At 47.0% G+C, this 11,071-nt stretch overlaps 1 long non-coding RNA gene across 1 annotated transcript; it reads right to left on the bottom strand.

The window, feature by feature from the left end:
- Positions 1-3,761: 3,761 nt before the first annotated feature.
- LOC127544502 (uncharacterized) lies at positions 3,762-7,534 on the bottom strand. Its single transcript, XR_007949458.1, has 2 exons — positions 7,177-7,534; positions 3,762-4,262 (listed from the first exon to the last, which is right to left on the bottom strand). It is a non-coding gene; the product is annotated as an uncharacterized LOC127544502 (long non-coding RNA).
- Between the last annotated feature and the right edge of the window lie 3,537 nt (positions 7,535-11,071).

Raw genomic sequence — 11,071 nt, 5'->3', positions numbered from 1 at the left:
AAAATCAAAATTAAAAAAAAAAAAAAACCCCAAGGAACAGAAGCAACGTAAAACTGAACTCGACTGGGGAGAGAAGGCCTCTGTAGATACTGAAAAGTTCGGGGCAGTGACGGCGTCCTGGGTCACGTTACCCCATCGGGGTACGGGGAGTCCTTGGGAGCAGCAGGGGGCTCAGGCAGCAGGGACAGCCACGGGCGGATGCCGGGCGTTGGGAGCCATTCGCAGGAGTCTTGAATGGTGACAGCCGGGCGCAAGCGCCTCCTCACCGGCGGGCGCGATGTTGCGCGTGGCAGTATTCAAAGCTGCTCCCCACGGGCGTCTCCATAAATCCCGGGCTGTTCAGAGGCCAGCAACTTCTGGGCAAAAAAGGGACAAAAATACACTTTTAGTCCATTATTCTGAATCAACCTTGTCATCGCTCCTGCTGTGAAATAACAACGGCGTGGAAGACCATGGGGGCTCTGAGCTATGTCGCCTGCAGCAGGATGGTGGGATAGTTTTCTCACAGTCTTGCCAAGGAGTCTCCTAATGTCCTGGAGCACAGAACTGCAAGAGAGCTGCTAGCACTAGGGCTCAGCCAGTGACCGAGCCGCTAAAATCACGGGGGATCAAATCAGTCCCATGCTCCAACCACTGAGTGCCAGGGCCAAAATGCAACCCTGGAGAGCTAGAGGGGATCTCCGCACATAAACCAGAGGATGCGAGGGCTGTGAGACTCCCCGAGACAAGAAGGCTACTCCTCTCATTTTACAGATGACAAAACTAGCCCTTGGCCAAACCCAGGGGCAGAGCCAAGGATACGGACCAGAGATCTGGATGTCCACACTCAAATGTCCCTCTTACCACACCACACTGTCTCATGGGACTAAAGAACCAAGAGAACTCGGTTCTAGCTTCAGACTAGCTGCCACTACAAACATGCCCCATGTGCTTTTATTGAGTCATTTCTGCCATGTCCAACTCTTCATGACCCTGTTTGGGGTGTTCTTGGAAGAGATGCCTGAATCCCTGGCCATTTCCTTCTCAGCTCATTTTACAGATGAGGAAACTGAGGCAGGGTTCAATGACTTGTCCAGGGTCACATAGCTAGTTAAGTGTCTGAAAGTCAGATTCTAACTCAGGGCTCCTGACTTTAGGCCCAGTGCTCTGTCCATTGTCTCCCACAGCTGCCCACATGTCCACTCAGGGCCCCAGTGTGAAATGTGGCTCATGAGAAGCTGTGGTACCATGAGAAAGCCCATGACTGGTGTCCAAACCTGCCTGCTTCTTATCCCCTGCATGACCTTGGCAACCCTCCTTTCCCTTCTCTGGGTCTGTTTCCTCATCTCCAAACGAAGGGGATTGGGCCAGATGCTCTCCAAGGCCATTTCCAGTTTTAGCTGCTAGGATCCTATGATCCCCGCTCACACCGCCCCCCTCCCTATCTTAGCAGGATCCCTAGTAAAGAACAAATGAGATAATAGTGTTTTGGAACACATTGAGAGGGTTGTCTCCGCCTCATTCTGACCCAGGAGCGCTGATACGCACACAGCCATGAGGAAGGAGGTCATGAGGTGACCTGTGCCCCAAAGCCACCAGAGCCCAGGGGGGCCCCGGCTGGGGTTTCTTAGCCACACTTTCCGGTGTTACAGAGTCAGCCGGCTGACCCAGGAAGGTCAGGGTAGAACAGTCAAGAAGGAAGGATATGACGCCGTGGGGCAGCTGTCAGAAACACCTTCCCACATCCCCCCCACCCAAGCAGATAAGGGGAGGCTGCTGCCAGACTTTCCCAGTTCTGGCCTGCCGCCCAACTTGGGGCTCACAGATCCCCAGAGATAGAAGGAATCTTAGTGTCAAGGGTCCCCGCCCCCACACCGCCACTGGGGAAATTCCCCCCACCTCTTCTCAGGGCCAACAGCACTTCAGTCTCCCCCCTTCTGAGAGAGAAACAGGGGTTGTGGGCAAGGAGACAGCTGCAGACACCTAACCACCCAGTGTGTGTGTACCCGTGTGTGTTCTCTGAACATAAGTGTGTGGATAAACACAAGTGAGGAGAAGGGGCGTTATATACACACGGGCACGTCTGCTTTGGGTGTCTCCTAAATGCATTTTTATTTATACAAGGGGCAAGAGAAGCACTGTATGTACGTGGGGGATGTATGTAAATAGGGGACTATATGTACATGGGGGACCATATGTACGTGGGGGACTGGACCATATGTACATGGGGGATGTATGTACATGGGGGACCGTATGTACGTGGGGGACCGTATGTACATAGGGGATCGTATGTACATGGGGGACCGTATATACGTGGGGGGCCGTATATACGTGGGGGACCGTTTGTACACAGGGGACCATATGTACGTAGAGGACCGTATGTATGTAGGAGACCATATGTACATGGGGGATATATATACGTAGGGGACCGTATGTACGTAGGGGACCGTATGTACATGGGGGATGTATGTGAGAGGGCTCTTGTTTGTTGCCTATCTGTGACTATCTACTTCTTTTGCTTACATACACAAGACACATGATAGGAATAAACATCTGTATGTGTGTGGCGGGGCAGTGTCTGGGTATCACTTGATGGATCTGTATGTAAATGTGAGTGCCGGGGTCCATGTGTACAGGTCTGTGTGTACATGAATGCATGTGAGTGCACTGTGTCCTGTGTGGACATAGATGTTCAGATGAAGTCTCCTCCATTAGACTGAGGTCCTTAAAAGTGGGAAGTGTTGTCACTGTAATCCCCACGCTTTAGTGGTTAACAGTCCCTCGCAGGCACTTAATGTATGTTGATAGCATGTCCAAGCAGGTGACCAACTCAGTGGGTACCCACTGCATGTAGGCACATTTGTGTCAGAAATGACAACTATAGGAGCGTACAAGGGAGCGTGCTTATGTCCAGCTGCATCCCTCCTGGACAGCCCAGACGTCTTTGTCTCAGCCCTGTTGCCTCCCCTGTGAAAAGGGAGAAGGACGGGTGGCCAAGGTGTGACACAAAGGCGAGATCCCGGGAATTAGTGGATTTTCTTCAGGCAGAAGTTTCAGGCCCAAGCCCAACTTCCCCAACAATGCCTCCAAGGGCCTGAGCAGCAGACACTTTCTTCTCTTCAGGAAAGGGAAGCCAAGTAAAGACCTGGCTCTTATCGCCGATGTCTAGGCAAAGCGATTCATTTCTCTCCAAGCAAGAAGCATGAGAGGGTCACTAACTGGCAGGAAAAAGTGGGTGACGGAAAAGACGCCAGAGATTAGAAGTCCTAATTCCCAACTCTTTCTGACCCCTTTGGCATCTAAGACATATTAAATACTCGCATAAGCTTATTTCTTTCTTTGTCTCCCTATTGTCCAACATAGTGCTGACACAAAAAGGCTCTTAATAAATGTCTGTTTTACTGCACTCCTGTGGCACAAAGTACCAGGCCTAGAGTCAATAAGATCTGAATTCAAATACTGACTCAGATAATTGGGCAAGTCATTTAAATCCTGCTTGCCTCAGTTTCCTCATCTGTAAAATGAGATGGGGAAGGAAATAGCAAACCACTCCAGTATCTTTCCCAAGAAAATCCCAAATGGTCTCACAATGAATCAGACACAATTAAAACAATTAAACAACAAATTGCACTCATAGAATTATGTGAAGCTGTATGGTATAGAAAGCACATATGATTGGGAACCCAGAAAATTCCTTACTTCTGATTCTATAGCATCCCTTCTCCTCTTAGGGTCTCAATTTCTCTGTTTAAAAAAAAAAAAAAGAGGCCTAACTAGATAGATGAATACATGAATGAAAAAGCATTTATTTAATGTTTATTATGTGCCAAGCACTGCACTGGGTGCCAGGAATATAAATACAAAACCAAGGACTGTTCCTGCCTTCAAGGAAACTACACTCCAATATCAGAAGCACTAGGGGCACCAATATTAACAGCTAACACACATAAAACTCTTTCAGGTTTGCAAAGCACTTTAGATAAGTTATCTAATCAGGATTTCACAACAATCCAGTAAGGTAGGTTACAGATGAGGACACAGAGAGCCAGGATACATGACTTGCCCAGGATTATCCAGCTAGAGAATGTATGACAGAATTCAGAGTGTTTTCCTGTTTCCAAATCCCAGAGCCACCCACTGTGCCACCTTCGAGGGATGGCCAAGGAGGGGCTCTTTGGTCCAAAAAGTTTCTGGCAAGATCCTTGGGTGTAAAGGATGAGCAGACACCCCTCATCAAAGGCAGAGTTGATATGATCATGATCCATATTTCCAGACCTGGAGAGCTAGGGCAGATGAAGAAAAAGGTATAAAGGAGGAGGTAAGGTTTGACTAAAAGACTAGAAGGGACTGGGGGTTTCCTGAAACAATTAGTGGGTCAGTAAGCAGCAACACTCAGGAGTGAGGGAGCACCTAGGCTGGAAGTTCCTCCAGGACACACAAACACTCCCTCTGATTATAGTCTGTTAACGATCTACTGACTCTAGTCTCTCTACTCACCACAGGATTTCAGAGTTTGAAGGTTACCTTAAAGCTAGAGCTGGAGCTCAACCTTTCATTTTATACATGAGAGAAGCCCAAAGGAAGTCAAATGGCTGTACCTACCAGTAAATGATAATATATCTGACTCAAGTCCAGAGTTCTTTCCACTACTCCACATTTCCCATAAACCAACCTTTAAGGGCAGTGTTTCTAAGGTCTCAAACTGAGTCTGCAGACTCCCAAAGAACTACAAGAAATTTGTCAAGGGACTAAGGGGATTATCTGGCAAGTAACTATATTATCCTACTGAAATAATCCACAAACTCCAAACTGATCTCAATCAATGAAGTTACAAAATTTGGTGCGGGAGAAGAAAACCTAATTAATCTCTTTAATCTATTTCTTACTTACATACACATGGTAAGCTCTAAAAACGATTTCCTTTCATGATAAAGACGGTGTACTAGAAGATTTGCTGAAAAGTCTAGAACTAAAAATAATTTGGGAAGCCTTGCCTCAAAATAACAGAACTTTAGAACTACAGCCTAGAGACAGGGAATAATATCCCTGAAGCCACATTGCAAGTACACAACAGAGCAGCTGGGATCAGTGATTCCCTGAGCCCCTGACACCCAAGCCAGAAAGTTCTTTCTACCAAACCAGGCTACCTCTCAGTAACAGCATGATCCACAGGGGCAATTAATTCTCAGACCTCTCCCCACCTGGGGCTGGGACAAAAGAGAGGAGAAGCAGGGAAATGAAAAGTAAAGGGAGGGATGTTTGGGAAAAGACACTTCTAGTAGTCATGGTAAAGATGAAGCTGTGATAAAGTATGATTAGAGGGAGACAAGGGGTAAAGAGAATTGTCCCAAGCCAGAAAGAAAAAGATGGAAGAAAGCAGAAAAGAAACAAGAGGAAAGTGTGACTATCAAAGCCAGGAACTTTTCATCTCTCACTCAGAGGATCCAATATCAGTGCCCACAGTTACAACAAGGGTCTGGGGCAGACAGTGATTAGTTCCTGAGCCCATAGCTAATCTCCAAAGCATTATTATCTCTTCCAAACCTAACTCCAACTTTCTGTGAGCACACTCAAACAAGGTCCCTTCTTAGATAGCCCCACATTCATCCCCTCCCCCATAAATACCCTCCATGTACATACATACATTTCTAGTTATGCACAGATGCAAATACAAAAATCCCCACACATACTTCCTCCAGCAAGGAGCATTCATTTCCTCAAGATACACCCTCCTCCTCATCACAACAGACACAAAATATCCTCCGACATGCATTTTAACATAAGAACACATAAACACCTCGGACACAAGACACATTCTCTCCTGCAACACACTGATTCAAACTCTCCAAATAGATCCAAACTCTCCCCACTCTATAGCTAGGTAACACCATTCCCCAATACAAAATTCTCTCTTCAGCAATATTCAGATACACCCTCCTCTATATATTTTCATCCAGAATATACAGATTTCCACACAAATTCTGACAAGAACACACAAATACTCCACACACACACACGCCAAATAAACAACCACCTTCCCCAATATATATTCCCATTGATATACATGAGACAGACTCAAGTCACATACCTCCATTTGGCTCAGATAGCCCTTCTCTGCCCCCACCCACACAGATTCCCCTTCACACCTCTTTGCTTGTGAAATGAGAACATTCACATACAGTGGGTGGCCCCCTGGCTTCACCTAAACACCCGGCGGAAAGCAACAGGTCTCTCCTTCCTCCCCCGAGCTCCCCCAGGTGCAGGGACTAACAGACACTGTTCCACAAGCATGCTCCTCCACCAGAAAGGCCGCTGCTTCCCGAGTAACTGAGAACCACGTATTTCTGTTCCTACAGTCTTTTGAAAACCTCCTTCCACACCCATGTGGGCACTAACACAGACTCCCGCTCACCCACATGCCAGCGAGTTCTGATGTGCGGGGATGTGCGCACCAACACATGCCCTTAAAGACCGGCCCGAGGAGGAGCCCAGATTCCCCGGCAGTCTCTACCACGGATTACACCCCCCCAGGCTATGCCCCCGGGCACCAAAACCCTCAGACACGCGACAGTGGGCACCCTCTCCCAGAAAGGAGAAGCTTAAAGCGCAATAATTATGGTATACACGACTCAGCTCTGTCCACAGGGGATCATACGATCTCAGAGCTGAAACGGACCCGAAGGGCCACAGAGTTTAAAGCACGAGCCAGCCTCTCCTTTAAGACCTTCAGTGATGGGGAACTCACTACCCACCAGCGGATAGAGTCTAGGCCACAGTACACTAGCTCTCAATGTTACAAGTTCTCTAAAAATTGAGTCCAAAGCTGCCTCTCGGCAACTTCCACATGTTCTCAAGCACAACCAGGAGCACAATGACACCCACATGTGTGTATGTGCACACGCACGCGCGCGCACGCACATGCACATACACATACTTACACACACACACACACACACACACACTCACACACCCGGTACAGGAAGCTTCCCCAAAACAAAGAAGCCATCCCCAGCCTTCCCCACCCCACCCCACCCCCCTTCAAGGGAAAAAAATCCCTAAACCGGGCCTGAAGAAAGGCGTTTTTCACTAGCTACCCAAATGTGCCTCAGGCTTGGTGTGCCCCGGTGCAGTTTTCTCCCCATGTGCTCCCGCGGGGTTCAAAGGCAGCTCGGGGAGAGGACGGGGAAGGGGGCTCACCTCTGAGTCACCGCCGGGGCGCCGGCTCGGGGAAGGGAGAGAAGCAGAGCTGAGCTGAGCAGAGGGGAGCGATCAAAGCTCCTGGGGGGAGAAGGGGGGGACTAAGGGAGGACTGAGCCGCGCTGCGCAGCGATGCGCCGCTCTGGGCTGAGCCGGGTTGAGCTGGGCTGGGCAGCGCTGCGCTGCGCCGCGGCGCGCCGCGCCGGGCCGGGCTAGGCTAGGCTGTGTGGGGCTGCACGGTGAGAGTGTGACCTTAATACGGCCGCCGGGAACCAGTCTGGGGCTGCCCTGCTGGGCACATGACGCTGACAAGCGAGCGAGTGAGAGAGCAAGCGAACGAGCGAACACACACACACATACACACACACACACTCACCTCTCCAGCTCACGGGGCCCCTTAGGCATTTCCCAGGCCGGCCTGGTGGGGAGGGGCCAACGGGGCCAGGATCAGGGAAGGGGGAGGGCCCTCGGAGGCAGGGAACTGGGCTGGGGCCAAAGCAGAGCTGGGACTGGGGGCGGGGAGCTAGAGAAGAGAGCCGCGTAGAGAGGGAGAGGAGGGGGGAAGAGAAGAGGAGGGGCGGGGGAGGAGAATGAGTGAAGAGAAGAGGAGAAAGACAAGAGATGAGTAAAGGTAGAAAAGAGTGAGGGGGAAATGAAAGAAAAAAGAAAAGAGAAAGAAAGAGGAGAGAGAGAGAGAAGTAATGAAGGAAAGGGAGGAAGAGAAGAAGGAAGAGAGGGAGGGAGGGAGGAAAGAAAGGAAGGAAGGAAAGAGAAAGGAAAGGAGAGACATTCGACCTAGAAAGGGCATAACCATAAGAAACATTCACTTTTTAATTGTACTTGAAGGCCCTCACCATCAGCTCTGAACCAAAGGCTTAATTATACTCATTTAGGGTCTTGTATTTCAAGGGGAAAGGGTCTGAGAGACCAAACTGAAAATTCCAACCCTTCATTTTACAGATAAATGAACCTAACCCTCAGAGAAAGGAAATGGGTTGGCAAAAGTTTACAAAGAACCTCAGTATCAGAACTCAGTGGAGTTCTTAGTTTGAAGTCAACCCTTCTTCCTTTATCAAACCTTAGGTATGAGGGGGGAAAAGGAAGCAAAGAAATGAAGCAGAGAAAAAAGGAAGAGAAGAAATGAGGCTGTAAGATGAACAAGAAAGTGAAAGAACTGGGGTGAGGGAAGAATAGAGAGAGGTCATGATGGGGTTGAAGGGAACAAATGAGGGGGAAATGGGATGGAGAACTCCCAGACAGATCAAAAGTTGAATAAGGCTCCTCTGTGTGTGTGTGTGTGTGTGTGTGTGTGTGTGTGTGTATGTGTATGTGTGTGTGTGTGTGTGTGTGAGAGAGAGAGAGAGAGACAGACAGACAGACAGACACATACACACACAGAGAGAGAATGAAAATGACTAAGTTAAGGGATTCTCTTCCTATACACTACAGAGTGAAGGCTATATTTCAGAGACTGGGCCTAGCCCCGAGAATATTTCTGACTAGGTTGTTCTGGGATTAGTTATCTAGAGAAACCTTAATACTGCTGATCTTAAAGGATGGTTTAGCTTTTTCTTTCCAGGCTTAAGGTTCCAGAAAAATCAGGATTCCAGGTCTGCTCCATCTCTTCCAGACTGAGAGTACAAAGTATAGGTACAGTTTTGCACATCCTATAATTTCTGAAAAGTTTTAGAAAATCTGCAGCCTAAGGGTTTGACTTTCCTAGTCATCACAAGTACTGTGCCTTCTATACCATATACCATTCAGGCTGGCATGGAGGAACAGTGGAGACAGGAAATTCCCCAGTTCCTATGTGAATGGTACTTGACACATTTTCAAAACTTTCCCCTACATTGTTTCATATTTTGTTACCACTACAATTATATTCACTCATTCATACATGCAATAGACATTTTGAAGTGTCTACCATGTGCTTAATGCAGCGGGAGCTAGATACACAATTCAGATCAGAAGGTATGGAAAAAGCAGATTTCAAGGAACTGACCATCTAGTAAAAGTATGACACATATGACTGTAATAAACAATATTATATGCTGGAGAAGTATAAAATGAAGTAGTTCAGAAACTTAAGGGGAAAGTTATAACTTCAGTGTATGCAGTCTATACAAGTCACTTCTCTGAGTCTCAGCTTCCTCATTTCTTATAATGTTTCTTCCCTGAAAGACAAATTGGTGTAAAAAGCAATAGGTAATAGTGATATTGATAATGATAATAAATAGCAACAATAGCAATAACAATAACTGGCATTATATGTGTATATATAGCTTTTTAAGTGTTGTTAGATGTTACAGTTCATAAAGCACTGGGCTTAGACTTAGAAGGACCCAAGTTCAAATTTAGCATCTGACACTAACTACATGATCTTAGGCAAGTCATTTAACCTTTTTGCCTCAGTTTCCTCATCTGTGAAATTAACTGAAGAAGGAAATGGCAAATCATACTAGTATCTTTGCCAAGAAAACCCCAGATGGGGTCACAAAGAGTCAGTCAGTCATAACAGCAACGACTGAATAACAACATAGCTCTTTATGGTTGGCAAAACATTCTATAATTGTCACAGCAACTTGTGTGAGATAGAAATTATTGTTATCCTCAATTTATAGATGAGAAAAATCGGCTGAAAGGCTAAGGGACTTGCCCAAAGTCACACAACTAAGTAAACATATGAGGAAGGATTTGAACTTAAGTTTTCTGGACTTCAAATCTAGCATTCTATGCTATATAACATCCCTATCCACTAGTCATTCAGCTTTTGCTGGAAGACCTCTAGAGACTGAGTAAATTCTTACTTTTGGCCACCTCTACTGTTGGAAAATACTACTTTTTGTTTTTTTTTTTTTTCCCATAGCAATAAGGAAATTGCCATTTTTCAACTTCCACCTGCAGCACCAAGATCTGTTTTCTGGGGTCAAAAGGAATATTTAATCCTTCTTCCACATGTCAATTCTTCAAACACAAGTCCTCCTCAGATATCTTGGCACAGAGGTAAGCTAGGGGTTCCTAAAGACTATGGCCATTAAAACACAAACCCTAACTCTCTACCAGAGATGAAAACTTCCTGTTTTCTCATCTGGAAAACTGGAATCATACTTTGACTACCTAAGCTGAAGAAAAACACTCTGGAAGCCTGCCAGAACAGAAACGGGAATAATTATCGCCACCAAGCTAGAAAGGTATAGACTTGTCCATGGACTATAAGCACCAATCTAAATAAAGGTAAAAGGTTGTTCACTAGGTGTTAAATGTTCTTGAACCCCAGAAACTGCCCAGGCAATGAAGGCCTGGGGCAAGTATCTACATCCACCAAACCACAGATGTTTGGAAGCAGTGAAGAAGTGGGAATAATCCAAGGCCTGGATACCTCTCCAGATGGGAACACCTTCCTCTGCCCCGTGACCCTCTCAAAATAGACCTTTAAGCCTATAAGTAAACTGAAACCTGAGGAGGGCTAAGCTCCAGAGCTTTGTTTATTCCCCTGCCCTCCCTTAGCTGTCTCCTCCTCCTTCCCAGCCAGCAGCACTCTTTGGGGCATTCACCCCTCCCCCAAAGACCGTTACTCTGAAAGGCACTTTCCTGGACTAAATAGCCATACCCCTGGCCTTTCCCTAAAAGGCTACCTATGGTGGGAAGTGCCCATCAGGCCCAGCAGACCCTTCTCCAGGAGAACTGGGGCTCCTCAGAAGTGCTGGGCATTTGGGTTATCGTCTCTTTTTTCTTCTAATACCCCCAATTCTCCCCAACTCTTTTGCCCCACAATCCTTTCTCAATAGATACTCCTCGGGAATGAAGTACAAGTAAGAAACAAATAGTTCTCAATCTCCCAACTTGTTCTGGAAGGAAATTCAGTAGAAAACAAAAACAGATTTGGAGCCTGCTG

Source organism: Antechinus flavipes, chromosome 1 (assembly GCF_016432865.1).
Source record: "Antechinus flavipes isolate AdamAnt ecotype Samford, QLD, Australia chromosome 1, AdamAnt_v2, whole genome shotgun sequence".
Classification (NCBI taxonomy): domain Eukaryota; kingdom Metazoa; phylum Chordata; class Mammalia; order Dasyuromorphia; family Dasyuridae; genus Antechinus; species Antechinus flavipes.
This window is presented reverse-complemented; position numbering and strand designations above follow the sequence as displayed.